Genomic DNA, 15,840 nt, shown 5'->3' on the forward strand with positions numbered 1-15,840 from the left:
TACTAGTTTTGTAAGATTTCTTTCTTACTAAGGGATATTGAGAAAATCACGTGGCACCTGAAAAATAAGAAAAAAGTGCTTTGATGCTTAGGGGAAATATTAAAGTTTTTGAGTTGTATGTTGTGGCAGCAACACACATTAAAAAAAAATGTTTTGAATTATGTGCTACAGGCAGAAACATATTTTTATATTAAAAAAAAGGTTTTTAAAGATATATTGGGATAACAACATAAATTCTTTGTTTTTTTTCTATTTTGTTTTATAAATTCAAAAAAAAAAAAAACCAAGAAAAAAAAAATCATGACTCTTTATCTCCACCAATATCATTATATCCTCAATTCAAATATTCATTGGAACCTCAATTTATTGTGAGTTTCATAAGCGATCATTGATTGGACCATGAAAAATATAATAACAAGTTGTCAAATCAACTCAGTTCACTTAGAAAACTCATGCTCTGACATGTCAGATGTTAGCTCGGGTCAGATGCCTTCTTTTTGATGTCTTGTTTTGATTCGATCATGTGGTTGGATTTTGGATAGTTGATTCTTATAAGTACTTTGAGGTATGTTATGATGAGTGATTGCATGTTGGGTAATATTTTTTATCTTGATCTTGATTATGCATTATTATATACCTTTTATGATCTATATTGAAATTGCATGTTGGAACTTTAATTGATTTATGTACCCATGGGCCCATTAGTCTGAAAAGGCCCCAAGCACACCCCACCCTATTTTGTACACACCAATGGCACGTTTATTGTTTTGCATTCTTGCATGTCACATATAGCTAACGTGGCACTAGTGCGTGGCCCGGTCTCTTCGGAGATGCGACGTCATTCATGAAATCCAGAACTCTAGTCACGTACCTTAGGGTATATAAAATTGGGGCATCAGTACCGTTTGATCAGGTGACTCTGAAAGGTATATTGATGCACCCAGGATGGAGCGACCTGAGCCTTTAACCTATTGTAAACCACACAATCACATGTCCTGATTGCCAACGTAGTACTAGTACGTGGTCGGTCCCCACGTGGGATGCTAAACCATTTATGAAAGCTACAACCCTATACTCGTACCTATACAGTATATCAAAGATAATCCAAGTTCACCAATTGCACTCCTTGGTCAAAATCAGTGCCTAAGCAAGATCATGTCCCGCTGTACCCTACTGTACGAAGGGGATAAACTACGTTTACTTGAGACGAGAGGTATTTAAGAGTGCCATTGCTCAACATTGTGCGTCACCTCTCAACTGGGGATTAAAATGGTTGTTTTTGACTTCAGAGAAATGGGTTGGAGTTTTAAATTATCACCTATATGGTATATCAAACCAAGTCTCCACGTACGGTCTGATTGAGAACGCTCGAGAGGTATATAGTGTTAGAAAAGGCCAACTTAATAGCGATCAAAATGTGGCATCCTTCAGAAGAAAATAGAACTGCCCCTATTCCATACCCATTTTAATTAGCAGTTCCATCAAAGTATAGCTGTCATGTTTAATTCTGTGGCTCTTCTTCAATATGCAAAATGTTTTATCTGGGAACTGATCAATAAGCCTTATTCCTTCTACCACTAGATGATCTGCCAAGTATTTTATCACAGCTCTCCCCATGATAGATTTATGCATAACATGCGTGATGTCAAATTCTAATAACAACAACAGCTATGTTACGATTCTCCCTGTCAGTGTTGGTTTCTCGAATAGATATTTAAGAGGATCCATCCAAGATAATAAGATTACTGAATGAGATAGCATGTAGTGTCGAAGTCTCTAAGTAGCCCATACTAATGCCAAACAAGTTTTTTCGAGGGCTCAATACTTTCGTTCATACTCTAACAACTTTTTGCAGATATAGTAGATAGTTCTTTCTTTGCGATTATCTTTGTCATACTGTGTAAGCATGCATTTCATAGCTTATTTTGTGACAGACAGATAAAGAAGAAGTGATTCACCCGGTGTAGGTGGAACAAAAATAGGCGGGTTCAAGAGATATTCCTTAATTTGATCGAAAATCTTTTGACATTGTTCACTCCAAACTGTTGGTTCATTCTTCTTGAAAAGCTTGAAAATAGGTTCGCAGATATTGGTGAGTTGAGTGATGAATTTTCTGACATACTGGATTCTGCATAAAAAACCTAGAATCTACTTTTCAGTCTCACGCGGTGGCATTTCTTGGATAGCTTTAATCTTCAAAGGGTCTACTTCGATCCCTCTTTGACTAACCACAAATCCTAACAATTTTTTAGAAGTTACTCCAAATACACATTTTTACGGGTTAAGTCGGAGTTAGTACTTTTGAATCCTTGTGAGAAACTTTTCAAATGCAATGACATGTCCCAGTCATTCCTTAGACTTGCCTATCATATCATCTACATAAACTTCGACTTCTTTGTATATCATGTCGCGAAGTAAAGTCGTGGCTGCTCTTTGATAGGTGGCTCCAGCGTTCTTCCAACCAAAAGGCATAATCTTGTAGCAAAAGGTTCCACACTATTTCATGAACGACATTTTTTGCATATCCCGATGATCTATTTTTATCTGATTGTATTTTGAAAAACCATCCATGAAGGACAATAAATCGTGCCCTGCCGTACTATTTACTAGAACATCACTGTGTGGTAAAGGAAAACTATTTTTTGGACTTTCTTTGTTTAGGTCTCTAAAGTCCACACACATTCTGATTTTTCCATCCTTTTTAGGCACTGGCACGACATTAGCAATCTACTTAGGGTATTCTACTACTTTCAAAAATCCAGCATTAATCTACTTTGTAACTTCTTCTTTAATCTTTAGAGTCCATTCCGGCTTCATACATCGAAGTTTCAACTTAATTGGTCGAGCATCAGTGTATAATGGAATTCGATGTTAAATAATATCTGTGCTTACTCCCGACATGTCCTCGTAAGACTACGGGAACACATCTTTGAACTTTCTAAGCAAGTTTACTATCCTTTTACGTTCATCGGGAGATAAGGTGATCCCAATCCAAATCTCTTGAGGACTTTCTTTTGTTTCGAAGTTGATAACCTCTACTTCCTTTATTAAAGGTTGAGTCCGACATTCATTTTCTTGTTCAAGTAATTTGATTATTTCAGGGGGAGGTTCTTCGTCAGAAGATTCTCCCTCAGAAGTAAAATTATTAGTTAAATTATCATTGCTCTCAAGGTAATCAGAAATTTCTTTCATTACATTGAAAACAGATGGGGTAACAAGACTCATTGTAGACTTAATAGACTCACTTGACTCAGCAGGAATAACACTCACTAGAAATAATAAACTCACTTGACTTAGCATAAACAATTAACTTACTTAACTCAACCGAAATAGAGGATTTGTCGGACTGAACATTACTAATAGGATTGACAGAACCAGTCTCGACATGTAGCACAAAACTCATTACATGATAATTAGTTAGAAACCCAATCGCGGATTTGATTACAGGCTGAGGATTCGGGGTCCCCTTCTCAACTGACACCACTAAGACACTATGATCTTCAATAAACAACTAGTTAATATTGAGGGAGTCCAGGATGAGTTGCCAGTCTTCAGCTTTCTTTTCTTCCACTCCTGTGCTTACTTCCTTTTTAGGCCAATCCATATCAAAGAAGATTTCAAACCCCGGTATACGAGTACCCATGATGTGATCTATAAATGGCTCTAAGAACCCAGAATAACGAAAGTCTTCTCCTTCTTTCACAAAATATCCATTAAGGGTCTTACGATAAGACTTCATTTTAATCAAATCCGTGGTACGCCCTTGCCTTTTTGATATTGTCTTGTCCCATTTTATTTTCCAATATTGGGCCTAGTCTTCCTTAGTAGGTTCATACACTTATCTGAATGTGCCAACAACTTCCTTAATCACTGGTGCCTATTTGATACCTTGTTGCTTGAAACCTAGGCCCATACCAAGAAAAAACCTCATGTTTTTAAACATATTAGCCATATAGCAATTAGAGATATTTTCAATTGGAAAATACTCTTTCACCAAATGATCCCATTGGACTGAGTAGATCTTCTCGAATTCAAATCCGTTGAGCTCTACCCCCTGTTGTTCTGGCTGAATCTCAAGCAACGACTCACTCTTAGCTTCAATACAGTTTACAATTCTCATAATTTCAACATCTCCATAAAGAGTAATCACTAACCCATCTTTGATGAATTTGATATTTTGATGTAATGTGAAAGGTATGGCTTTAATTTGGTATAGCCATGGTCTTCCTAATAACAAATTAAAAGAAGACTGGATGTCTATGACCTAAAATTCCACAGGAAACTCAGTTATGCCTGTGGACAATCAAAGGTGAAAAATACCCAGTACATCCCTTTTGGTGTTATCATATGCCCTGACACCTTGATTAGTGGGCTTGAGATCTTCAGCTTTGAATTCAAGGCAAGTAACAATCTTCAAAGGGCAAAATTTAATGCACTCCCATTATCAATTAAAACCAGAGGTACCCTCATCCTGTTGTAGTCGACTGTAATATGTAACGACTTAGTGTGGCTTGCTCCTTCTTTTGGGAGATCTAAGTCTGAGAATGACAATATGTTATCCACATAAGTTGCCCCTACTATACTAGCCAATTGATCCGGAGAAGTATCAAGTGAAACTTGATCTGTACTTAGAGCTTTGAGAACAGCCTCCCTGTGGGCAGTGAAAGCCATGAGCAAACCCCAAATTGAGATATTGGCCCATGATTTCTTCAACTGCCTGATCACGGAGTCATCTTCTTCGATATTCTCTTTAATGGGATCTATTTCTTATATTGCCAAGACTGTAGGATTGTCATCACGAAGTTCTAGTAGCTTAAAGAATCTTTTTCCTTGGGTCATGTGTCTAACTTCATCATAGGAGAGGGAGAAAGACTTCAATCAACAGGTATGGATCTTCATCTGTCAAAGGGTTTTTTGGGTTCATTTGAGCCAATAGGTAACTAGTGAATGCGGGGCTACTGTAAGGAGGTGGGGATAGACAGTATGCATCATCTGAGGCTAGATCGAAGGGTTCGTAGCTTGTGGTGAAGACTTCGTCGGCAAAAGCTATTCCGATGATGGGTTAACTGGGTGGTTTGACTTGGATGGGATGGATGAGAGATATAGGGTCAAATGGTGATTGGGTGTTGGAAACCATGTTTAGGGTTGGTGGAGGTTGATAGGTAGGTAATGGATTAGTGGTGACCTTTGGTGATGTTGGGCTAGGGATGGTGACCTTTTTGTTATCGATAAGGTTTTGAATGGCATGGCGTAAAGTGATACATCGATCAGTGTGATAGCCAGAGTTTTGATGGAACTCACAGAACAAGTTAGAGTTGTGTCCGACTGGCAGGGGATTTGATAAAGGTTGGGGTTGGATTTTGGTAAGAAGCCCTTTTTTTACCAATTTGTGAAGAGTTACAGTGAAACTCATCCCTAGATTGGTACACTGACACGGAGTTCGAGGTTGACTTGGGTAGACCTGGTTATTAGTCCGGGCTGGGAGTTGAACTAGGGTAGCTGATGTGTTAACTATGCAAACATGGTTGGTACTAGGTTTGAAAACGAAGGGTTTCTTAGACCTGTTGTCTAAGGAGTTAGAAAGAACCCCAGAGGCAAAAACGTCCTCAAGTTGGCTTCCAGCTTGCAATAGGGACTCAAAAGTAGGAAGATATTGGGCCATTAGATGTTGAGCATATCCTTGTGTGAGGTTTTTTTAAGATAATCACTACTTTTTCCTTCTCTGAGGGTTTATCCCACATTTAGGCAGCCTTGGCCCTCTAATGACCAATGAAATCAGTGAATGTTTCCCCATTTTTCTGTTTAGTTGACTCCAAATCCCTTCTTGAAGTTTCAATCTAGGTACTATATTTATACTGATGCCAAAAAGCCTTTGACATATTCTCCCATGTACCTACTATAGTTGAATCTTGAAACATCAACCATCCTAGAGCTGATCCTGATAGAGTTCGCTGAAATAGCAATGTCATCTATTCATCACTGAGCCACATAGTGCGCATGTTAGTAACATACACCTTAAGATGCGTTTTTGCACAATCTACCCCACTGAACTTGTCCATTTAAGGCATCACAAATTTCTCTGACAAATGAATTCTAGGGATACGATTAAGAGTTTCAATGTCTGCTACAATTTCATCGATACCCTTTATACTCTTCAAGGCAGACTCCAACTGAGACATCTTGTTGGCTAACATAAGATTTTCATCGAAATGTTCTTCATCTCTGTCAAATTCAAAGACCTCATGTGCACGTCTCGTTGCATTTTTTTCTATCATTTTGCCTTTTAGATCGTCAAGGGATTGCTCGTTGATTCTGAAATATATTCTAAAACTTCCATTTTGCCTTTTATACTGTTGATATCGTTGGCAAAGGCTGCCAAGATCTTACAGATCTTTATAAGCTCAAATTATTAAGCCATTTATGCTCGTTCTAACCGACTGGACTTACGACTCCAACTAGGAGGTGGACACTTGAGTTTGGGTGCAATTATAATCCTATGTGACCCCATCAAAGATAAATTTAATCAATTTCAATGTTATCCCCTTGATAACATTTTAATGAGTCCTTTTATTGAAGTTGTGCACCAATCCATTAAATAATCCATTCATGCAACGTTCATTCAAAATAAATGTTTATTCAAAAGAAAAATAGCTTTATTGGACAAATTGAAAATCTTTAACAAAGAAAGATTCATTGAATAACATCTTTTTGACTTAAACTATTTTTTACATGGACGCTTGGCCTTGTCTTGATGGTCATCAGGATTACTAGAACCATCAGGCTTGATCCTCTTGGCTCTAACAACTGACTCTTTGAATTCTGCTGGTCCATCCAAATACCCTAAGGTGTGCTTGTTCCAAGCATTCTCAATAAGATGTACTAACTTTCCAGTCAATGGCTCGGGAGGAACGAAATCTTTATGTTGAGGCAAAGAGAAATCTATAGGTACTTCATATTGTTCTAGGATCAAGTCAGGTCTGTAAAAAGATGTCTTTTCCAAATCGATCAGACAGACGTAGTAAGATCCTTTGGTACCTAGAATAGGGTAGTCGATCATCCACCAAGGACATCTCAAACCAATATGACAGGCAAGGCGAGAATCTAACCATTTGCTCCAAGCCTTAATTGAGTTGTGACGCACTAACAGATTTCTTCTAGAAAAGTGTTCTGACCCATACTTGAGGATTGAAGGAACGTCCACAATTTTGAGACGGTCAAAAAGCCACATATAAAGTAGGTAGGGGCTTCCTTTGAATCTTTTTCCCTCATCATTTTTCATTGCATCTAAACCCGAGAAGGTTTCAGCTAGAATGAGAGGTACAGGGTTGGCTTTACCTGAGAGTTGGGAAGTTATGTCTACGAAGGACTCAGGGACAGTTTGACCATCACTTTTGAAGATCAGTATATATTGGGTTAGGATTCCTAAGCACAATCGATAGTCTCTAGTAGCTCGCCAGGCTTCTGGTTTTACATTAACTGGATGACTGAGAGAGCGATACGGGCCCAGTAAAGGTATTAAGTCTAATCTCCCATTATAGACTAGGGCTTTGGCTTTTTTTTTTTGAGATGTCTAGTCTTGTGACAAGTTTACCAGCATATCCTATCTCTAATGAGGGCCTGATTAGAAGTCCTGAAGTAGATATCCCCATGATACCACAATATTCTTCATGAATAGGACACAAGTGCATATGCCCAATATGGAAAATATGGAGATAAGGATTCCAACTCTTTGCTATAGCTCGTAGAAGGTTCCAATCTATCTCAAACTCGTGGAAATACAAGGCACATCTCAACATGAATCTTCCAAAGTTGATTTTCTCTACCGGGAGCATCCCTACGATGGTTGTTTTGACCAATTGGTCGATTGGGTTATTGCATGCGGCTAGCATCCTGGTTTGACACAAAATGGTATTTCAATATATTTCCAAGGTCTATGTAAAATGTAAGTCATTTTTTCATGAAAGACTAAATCATTTGTAAATCATTTTTCCTTCATTTTCTTTTCTTTTAGAAAGTATTTTCTTTTGGAAAATATTCTTCTTTTGAAAAACATTTTTCTTCTTCTAAAATGAGTTGAAACCCGAATTAGCAAAGAGTTTGAATTTCATTTTGATTTAAATGGTCCAGTCCATCATGATTGTTGGATCGAGAAAGACTAAGTTATTATGAACCATAGCCAAGTTTTTAAGATGGACTCTTTATTTGGTTGGTACACCCAGCAATACAGTAATTTCGAATCAGGTTTAAACAAAAAGACTACTCCTTGATGACAAAATCGTACATTCCTGATCTCATCATTTATAAAGTCCATTTTCAACACGTAACCCGGGAACAACCATGATAAGTTCGAGTCGTGACCTATAAGGAGGTTTTTAAACTCTAGGTTTACTACGTGCAATGCAATTTATCTGGTCACCCTTGCCTAAGTGCACCTATATACCTTTTGATATGTGGTGACTTATTTTGATATACCGTATAAGTGATAATCTAAGACTCCAACTCAAATCTCTAAAATTAAAAAACAGTCAGTTTAATCTCCAATTGAGAGATGGCGCATGATGCTGAGCAAGGGCCCACTTAAATACCTCTCGTCTAGAATAGACGTTGTCTATCCCCCTCGTACAATAGGGTACAACAGGACAAGATCTCGTTTAGGCACTGATTTTGACCAAGAAGTGCAATTGGTGAACTTTGATATACCATATAGGTTCGAGTCTCGGGTTGGCGACCGGGACATGTGACTTTGCAACTTACAATAGGACAAAGGCTCAGGTCATTCCAGCCTGGGTGCATCGATATACCTTTCAGTGTCACCTGATCGAATGGTAATGATGCCCTAGTTTTATATACCATAAAGGTACGTGACTGGAGTTGTGATTTTTATGCATGACGTCGCATCTCACGAGGAAACCGGACCATATACTAGTGTCACGTTGGCTAGAAGGGACATGCAAGCGTGCAAAGCAATAAACGTACTAGTGGTGTGTGCAAAATAGGGTGGGGTGCGTCCGGGGCCTTTTCAAACCAATGGGCCCATAGGCCTAATCATATCATCACAGTATTGATACCACATGAATATTATACCAGACAAATACCAATCCAATCACATCATTTAGATAAAAAATAAGCACATCAAACATATATCAAGATCATGGCGATATTAGATAGGCATTCAACATAAGGACTAATAATCGGATTCGATCGTTTGAACAAACATACAATTCTTAGTCCAAACCAAAAATATTTTTGTTTAAGGTCCAATCAAGGATTATTTTGAGTGACCCTAAATAAATTAAGATTTTCAAAGAATACTGAATTGAGGGTAGGATGGTAATTGTTGAGATAAGGAGTGATGACTCCCTTTTTTTTTTAACAAATTGAATTTAAAAAAAAAAAAAAAAAACAACAACAACAACTAAAGAACTTTTCTTTTATTTAAAGAAATTGATTTTAAACAAAACAAATAACCCCCTTTAAAAAAAAAAACTTTTATTAATTATTAAAAAAAACTTAAAACACAACCCAGAAAAATTGTCACTCCAACCTATTTGTTAGCAAAGAAAGATGTAACCAACATATCGATGGTGCGTTACTGATAAAGAATGGGGTGAAATAAAAAAACAAAAAAATTTATCTTCTTCTTAACGACAGAGAGGGCTGAAATATGGGTTTTTGAGATTCAAAACCAGATTTAAAATGCTTCACTTTCGCTGTTTAATCGACACAGAAACCTTAGGGTGAAACCACGGATGTATCCATTAGAGTGTTGGATTACTTCTAAAATTTCGACAGATCAAGATCATCTCAGGAAGAAATCTTCCTTTCGAATTGGTTCCATCAATGATCTCCAAGCAGAGAAGTAAAAAAACTACTGCACCATGTGATCTTCAAAAGGCAAAATGCGTCAAATAATTGTGATAAACAATCGGGGCAGAATTTCATCGTTCAATAACAACACAATTGCTTTATTATGTTGGTGAAAATTTTTCATTAGTTGCCATAGTTCAAATGACAGAAGGTATTTTTCACAAGAAGAGGTTGAAAATTCTCATATTAGTTCTCTGATTAGAAATCAAGACTTGTATGAACATAGTTTTTAATTTTAGTGATACCGAACTAAGCCCAAAAGACTACCAATCAAGTATTAAGCTCCGATCAAAATCTACTAGACCTAAAGAACAAAGAAGGAAAGAGAGAGAGAGAGGAAGAAGGGAACATTTTTCCTTCTTGCTATCTCTTTTGAACGTTTGGAGAAGAAGATAAAACTAAAAATAAAATAATTTTACTATTGGCACACCATGCCTAAAATCGATTTAAAACAAGGAGTAGGTGTTGTTGGCTAACAGCACCCTTAAGAAAAACTTCTTTTTTTCGATTTTTGTTTACTGTCAACGGATAACACAACTTGCCTATTTAGAAAAAAAAAACTGCACATAGAAAAAATAAATAAATAAGTAAAAAAAAAAATTGACAAACGACAGATCAAACATGTTTTTTTTTTTTTTTAAATCTTTTGCTATCCAAAAACGGATCGACATACGCCTAAAAAGACGAACAATAAAGTAAAAGATCTTTTTTTTTTAACAATCTCCATGGTCCAATAATCATTATTCCATCCCCAACGTATATGTCAATTTGAATATTTCATTATTTAGGGTCGTTCTAAATGACCCCCTATTGAACAATAAAATAAAATATATGTCAAATCAAAGTATCCAAAATCGAATCAAAGGATACTAATAAAGGATAATACAAACCCCAAAAATAATCCAAATAAAAATGGGTCAACACCCATTTTTCCACATCATCATCCTCTCAATATCCTACATTATTTGGGGTCATCCCAAACGATCCTAAATTGAATCATAGCTAATAATATTTCATAATAATATGCTAAAAATGATGTCGAGAGAATATAATACAATCCAAAAATAAAAGAATCAAATAAATTAAAAATAAACAAAACAAACATAAAAAAAAACTAAGTCTAAATGGCAATGTTCCCATTCTTGGGGCTTTTCAAGTTTGATCCTCAATAATCCCTAGTGAAGTCACCACTGAAAGCGCCCTCGATCCGCAGGGTGTGCGGATTTGCTTTTGACTTTGAGGTTTAGGAGTCGCCACCTTATTATTACGATCTACGAATCGAGCATTGACTCAAGATGGATAAAAATAACTAATCTACAAAAAGAAACTAAGTCTGGGGATCACGTTAGGGGGTTGAAAGGTGTTAGGCACCAACCCCGCCTAGTTAACGCCGGTCTCTACTATTTTCCAAGAATATTACATTGCTAAAAAAACCTAAAATAAAATAAATAAATAAAAAGATTGAAAGGAAATATATCTGTATGAACACAACAATTGGTTCCCTCAGAACTGGTAGAATGGTTATTCGTAAGATATTTCTTGCTTCGTTTCTGTTACTGGGTCCTTTTTAGATCTCCAAGATGAAGTACCTCCTTCTTAGATCTAAGTGTTTTCTAAATTTATTAATAGATTTATGAATATTTTATAGAGAGTTTCTAGGAGTTTGTGAACAAAAACTAAGGTTTTAATAATAGGTAAGGGGTTAGGACTTCAAAATCAAGGTTTTGAGAAGGATAGGGAGGCTTTTTGACCTACTTTTTCTAGGATTTTTTTTTTACCTGCGAAATTAAGGTTGTGGATGCTCTCTATTTATAGAGTTTTTTGGGTAGAATTAGTATTTGATTAGGTTTCTTTTAGATAAGATAAATTAGGATTTTGACTTTAGTCTTATGAGATTGACATGGTCTTTTTAAATTAGAGTTTTAATTAGGGTTTTGACTTTAATCTTATGAGATTGACTTGGTCTTTTTAGATTAGAGTTTTAATTAGGATTTTGACTTAAGTCTTATGAGATTGACTTGGTTTCTTTAGATTAGGGTTTTGACTTTAAGTATTATGAGATTGACTTGGTTTCTTTAGATTAGGGTTTTAATTAGAGTTTTGACTTAAGTCTTATGAGATTGACTTAGTTTCTTTAGATTAGGATTTTGACTTAAGTCTTATGAGATTGACTTGTTTTAGATTTTTAAATTAATTTTATTAAGATTTTACTTTATGTTAATTAATATTTTATTTATTAATTTCATAATTAAAAAATTTTATAAATTAAAAAATTACCATTTTACCCCTGAAGAGAACTTTTGCATTTCAAGTCATTTTTTGATATTCCAAGATGTTTTGGAATCGGTTTTTGGTAAGAAATTCAATGGAATTATGGATTTGTGTCACTTATGAAATTTTTTTGGCATGAAATGATTGTCAACCCTTATGAGGGGCATTTTTGTAAATTTGTCAAATTTGGTGAAAATTTACGAAATTGTTTATTTGATTTGATTTTATTATTTTATGTATTTGAATGAGTTTTTCTAAGCGTAAGGGGGCTCTAAAGATATTTTAATGTTAGGGTATTTTGATAATTTGATCATTTTTTTAGTGATTTTTATCGTAAAACTTCTTTTTATCTACAAGATGATGATTTTTATGTTTTTGGAGTTATATTTTCCTAGCGTAGCGTGGTTTCTATAGTTTTGTTAGTTTGAGATACCTCATCCGAATTTCTGAAGCATATCTAGTAACAAATAAAGCATTAGAATAATCATCCATCATTGGGAATCGTCGCGATCAGGTTGACAAGTTGATTAATCAGGTGAGTGCAAAAATGGGTTGTCTACAGTTCCCGAGCACCACTGATAAACAACTGCTCTAGAGATTGACCAATCGATATATACAAATCCTGTGTCACGTAGTTCTTTTAGCCAGTTGACATTGTCCGCTCCTGAGCACCATTAATAAACAACTGCACTAGAAATTGGCCAACCGACATTTACAAATCCTGTATCACGTGGTTCTTCTAGTCAATTGACATTGTCCGCTCCCAAGCACCATTAATAAATAACTACTCTAAAGATTGGCCAACCGACGTGTACAAATCCTGGGTCGTGTGATTTTTCTAGTTAGTTGACATTGTCCACTCTCGAGCACTACTGACAAATAGTTGCTCTAGAGATTGGTCAACTGGCGTGAATAAATCCTACGTCACATAGTTTTTTTTTAACCAGTTGACGTTGTCCATTCCAGAGTACAATTGATAAATAACGACTCTAGAAATTGGCCAGCTAGCCAGAGTATACAAATCCTCCATCACACGGTACTTCTATCTAGTTGATGGTATCCGCTCCCGAGCACCACCGATAAATAGCTACTCTAGAGATTGACCAACCAACATGTACAAATCCTGCATCACGTGGTTATTCTAGCTAGTTGTCATTGTTCGCTCTAGAGCACCATTAATGAACAACTGCTCTAGAAATTGGCCAATCGACATGTACTTCCATCAAACTCAACCATGTGACTGAATTAGTTTCGATCACCGGTGATGTGTCGAAAGCACCTACTATTAAGATATCATTGTATAAAATTTTAAATTTTGAGAGTTATGTAGATTACGAGGCACTTGTTATCCCTAGATTTAACTTTCCATTGTAGGATTGTCTTAGTAGGTTGAGAATTATATTTCAGAGGAAAATGAATTTTTCTATTTAGCTCTACTCTCTCCTTTACAAGTGAATTCTTCATAGGAGAACTACTATTCTTAGGTGATTTTCTTCTTTGTGTTCTTTATTACATATTTGTTGCTTCCACTAGACTCAATGAGTTCTCGAGCTTTCAAGAGGATGAGAAAATTTTGTTTGTATAGTTCTCTAACATAGTTGTCCTATTTAGGATGAAAGGGATTCTTCACTCCCTTGGCCTTGGGAGACTCCTCTTTTTTTGAAATTGTAGCATTGTTTTTCAAAGTATTTTTCCATTATCATGTTTTTTTTCTCAACCACTTACGAGTGGAAGCTTGTATGGTTGTGGAGTAGACGGTCTTGTATTCGATATAGTTGAACTTCATGTGATCAATACCACCAAAGAAGTTGTATGTGATGACTTTTTTTAGAATCCTTCTTGGTTTTAGATGAATCTCCATTAACAAATACTATGGTAGATGGAGATGATGTAGAAGTATATCTATCATAGCCTAGACCTCCTTTATCCCCATGAGGCTTTTGTACACCAAGAAGTTTTTCTAGATACTTACTTTTTTGGGTGTAGTTACACTCAAGTCTAACTTTTTTAATTTGCAGCTCACTGGTGTCTAACTTAAGAGTCTTATTTTCATCACAAAGTATTAACAGTTCTAAGTTTTGATGAGTTATTTTAGAATTGGCCATGTTAAGAAATGTTCTTAGTTGGTTTAAATTGACAAACAATTCATTTTTCTCATTTGAGGCCTTCTCAGAGATTATGAACAAACTAGATTGTCTTTCATAAGCGATTTCAAGTTGGATCTTAAACTTTTCTAACTAAAGCCCTAAAAAGCATTTATTTTCACATGTTCATATTTAGCATGCCACTATTCTTTTTAGAGTTTTCTTGACAATGATTCTTGGTCAGTTTTATATGACTTATGAATAGTTGGTTGAACGCTGACTGAAGCTCCAATTCATCGCCACCGACTTCCTCATTAGAGTAGAAGGCATCTTGAGAAGGATTCTAATTTCTAAATTTTTGTTCTTCTTCAACTTCATCATCATTGGGGATGGAGATTGTGGTGGATGCCATAAAGATCTGAAGGGTATTGTAGTCTTCAAAATTTGAAGATTTTTATTTTTTACCTCCTGACTCATCTGAGTCACCGTCCCACGTGGTTTTTACAGCCATTGTAGTTCCCTTAGACTGTAATAAAAAAATAGTTTCCTTAGACTTAGGCCTTTAGATTTTGGTTAAGAGGGACACACGGTGAAATAATAGCCTTTACCACCATAGTTGTAACACTCGATATCTTCCTTAGACTTAGAAAAGCATTTACCTATGGGTGTTCGTTTTTCTACAAAATGACTATTTTTACTGGTATTATTCAATCATTTCCTCTTGAAGAAATTATGAAACTAAAAAACTATCAAATCCAAGTCTTCTTCTTCAAGGTCATCCTCGTTATATTCCACATTCATGATTTTACAATTATCTTAGGAGGAGGATTCAGAAGTGGTACTAGGTGACTATTTAGAGTATGACTTAGATTAGGAGGTCTTAACGACCAATGTCTTCCCTTTTCAGGGAGGACCTTCAAGATGGAGCTCAAAAGTAGTGAGTAAACCCATAAATTCATCAATTGTCATATTATCCACGTCTTGATATTCTTCAATCGAGGTGACCTTAGAGATGGACCTCTTAGGTAGGGACCTAAGGATTTTTGCCCAAATCCTACCTTGTGGGACAAGTTCCCCTACATTAAATATGGGATTGCATATGTCACTAAGAAGTGCATAGAATTCCTGGATAGTTTCACTCTCCTCCATCTTAATGTTTTCAAATTGAGTTTTAAAAACTAAAAATTTAAACATATTCACTATGATAATACCCTTGTGTGCGGCCTATAAAATTTTCCAAGCTTGTTTGGCCAACATACACGTACATATCCTTTGATATTCGTCCTCCAAGATGGTATTAGTTATGGCATTGAGTGCTTTAAAGTTGTTACAAATGTCGATTTTATCTTATTCGATCCACCTCTTTAAAGGTCTTAGGATCGAAGAGTAACACCATTAATTTTGGTGACATCAACAAAAGGTTCTCATCCTTCCTCGATAGTAGTCCCGACTTAAGGAGTTGATGTATATCATCATTTTATTTTTCCAATAGGCATACTTGACACTATCAAACATTGGTGGACAAACTGAAGCCCATTTGTTGGGATTAGACATAGTACAAAGTAATTTGGATCATTAAGACCTCTCTAGAGTAACCAACTATAATACCAATTGAAAT

This window comes from Akebia trifoliata, chromosome 4, assembly GCF_017979445.1.
Source record: "Akebia trifoliata isolate Shusen 1 chromosome 4, ASM1797944v1, whole genome shotgun sequence".
NCBI lineage: Eukaryota > Viridiplantae > Streptophyta > Magnoliopsida > Ranunculales > Lardizabalaceae > Akebia > Akebia trifoliata.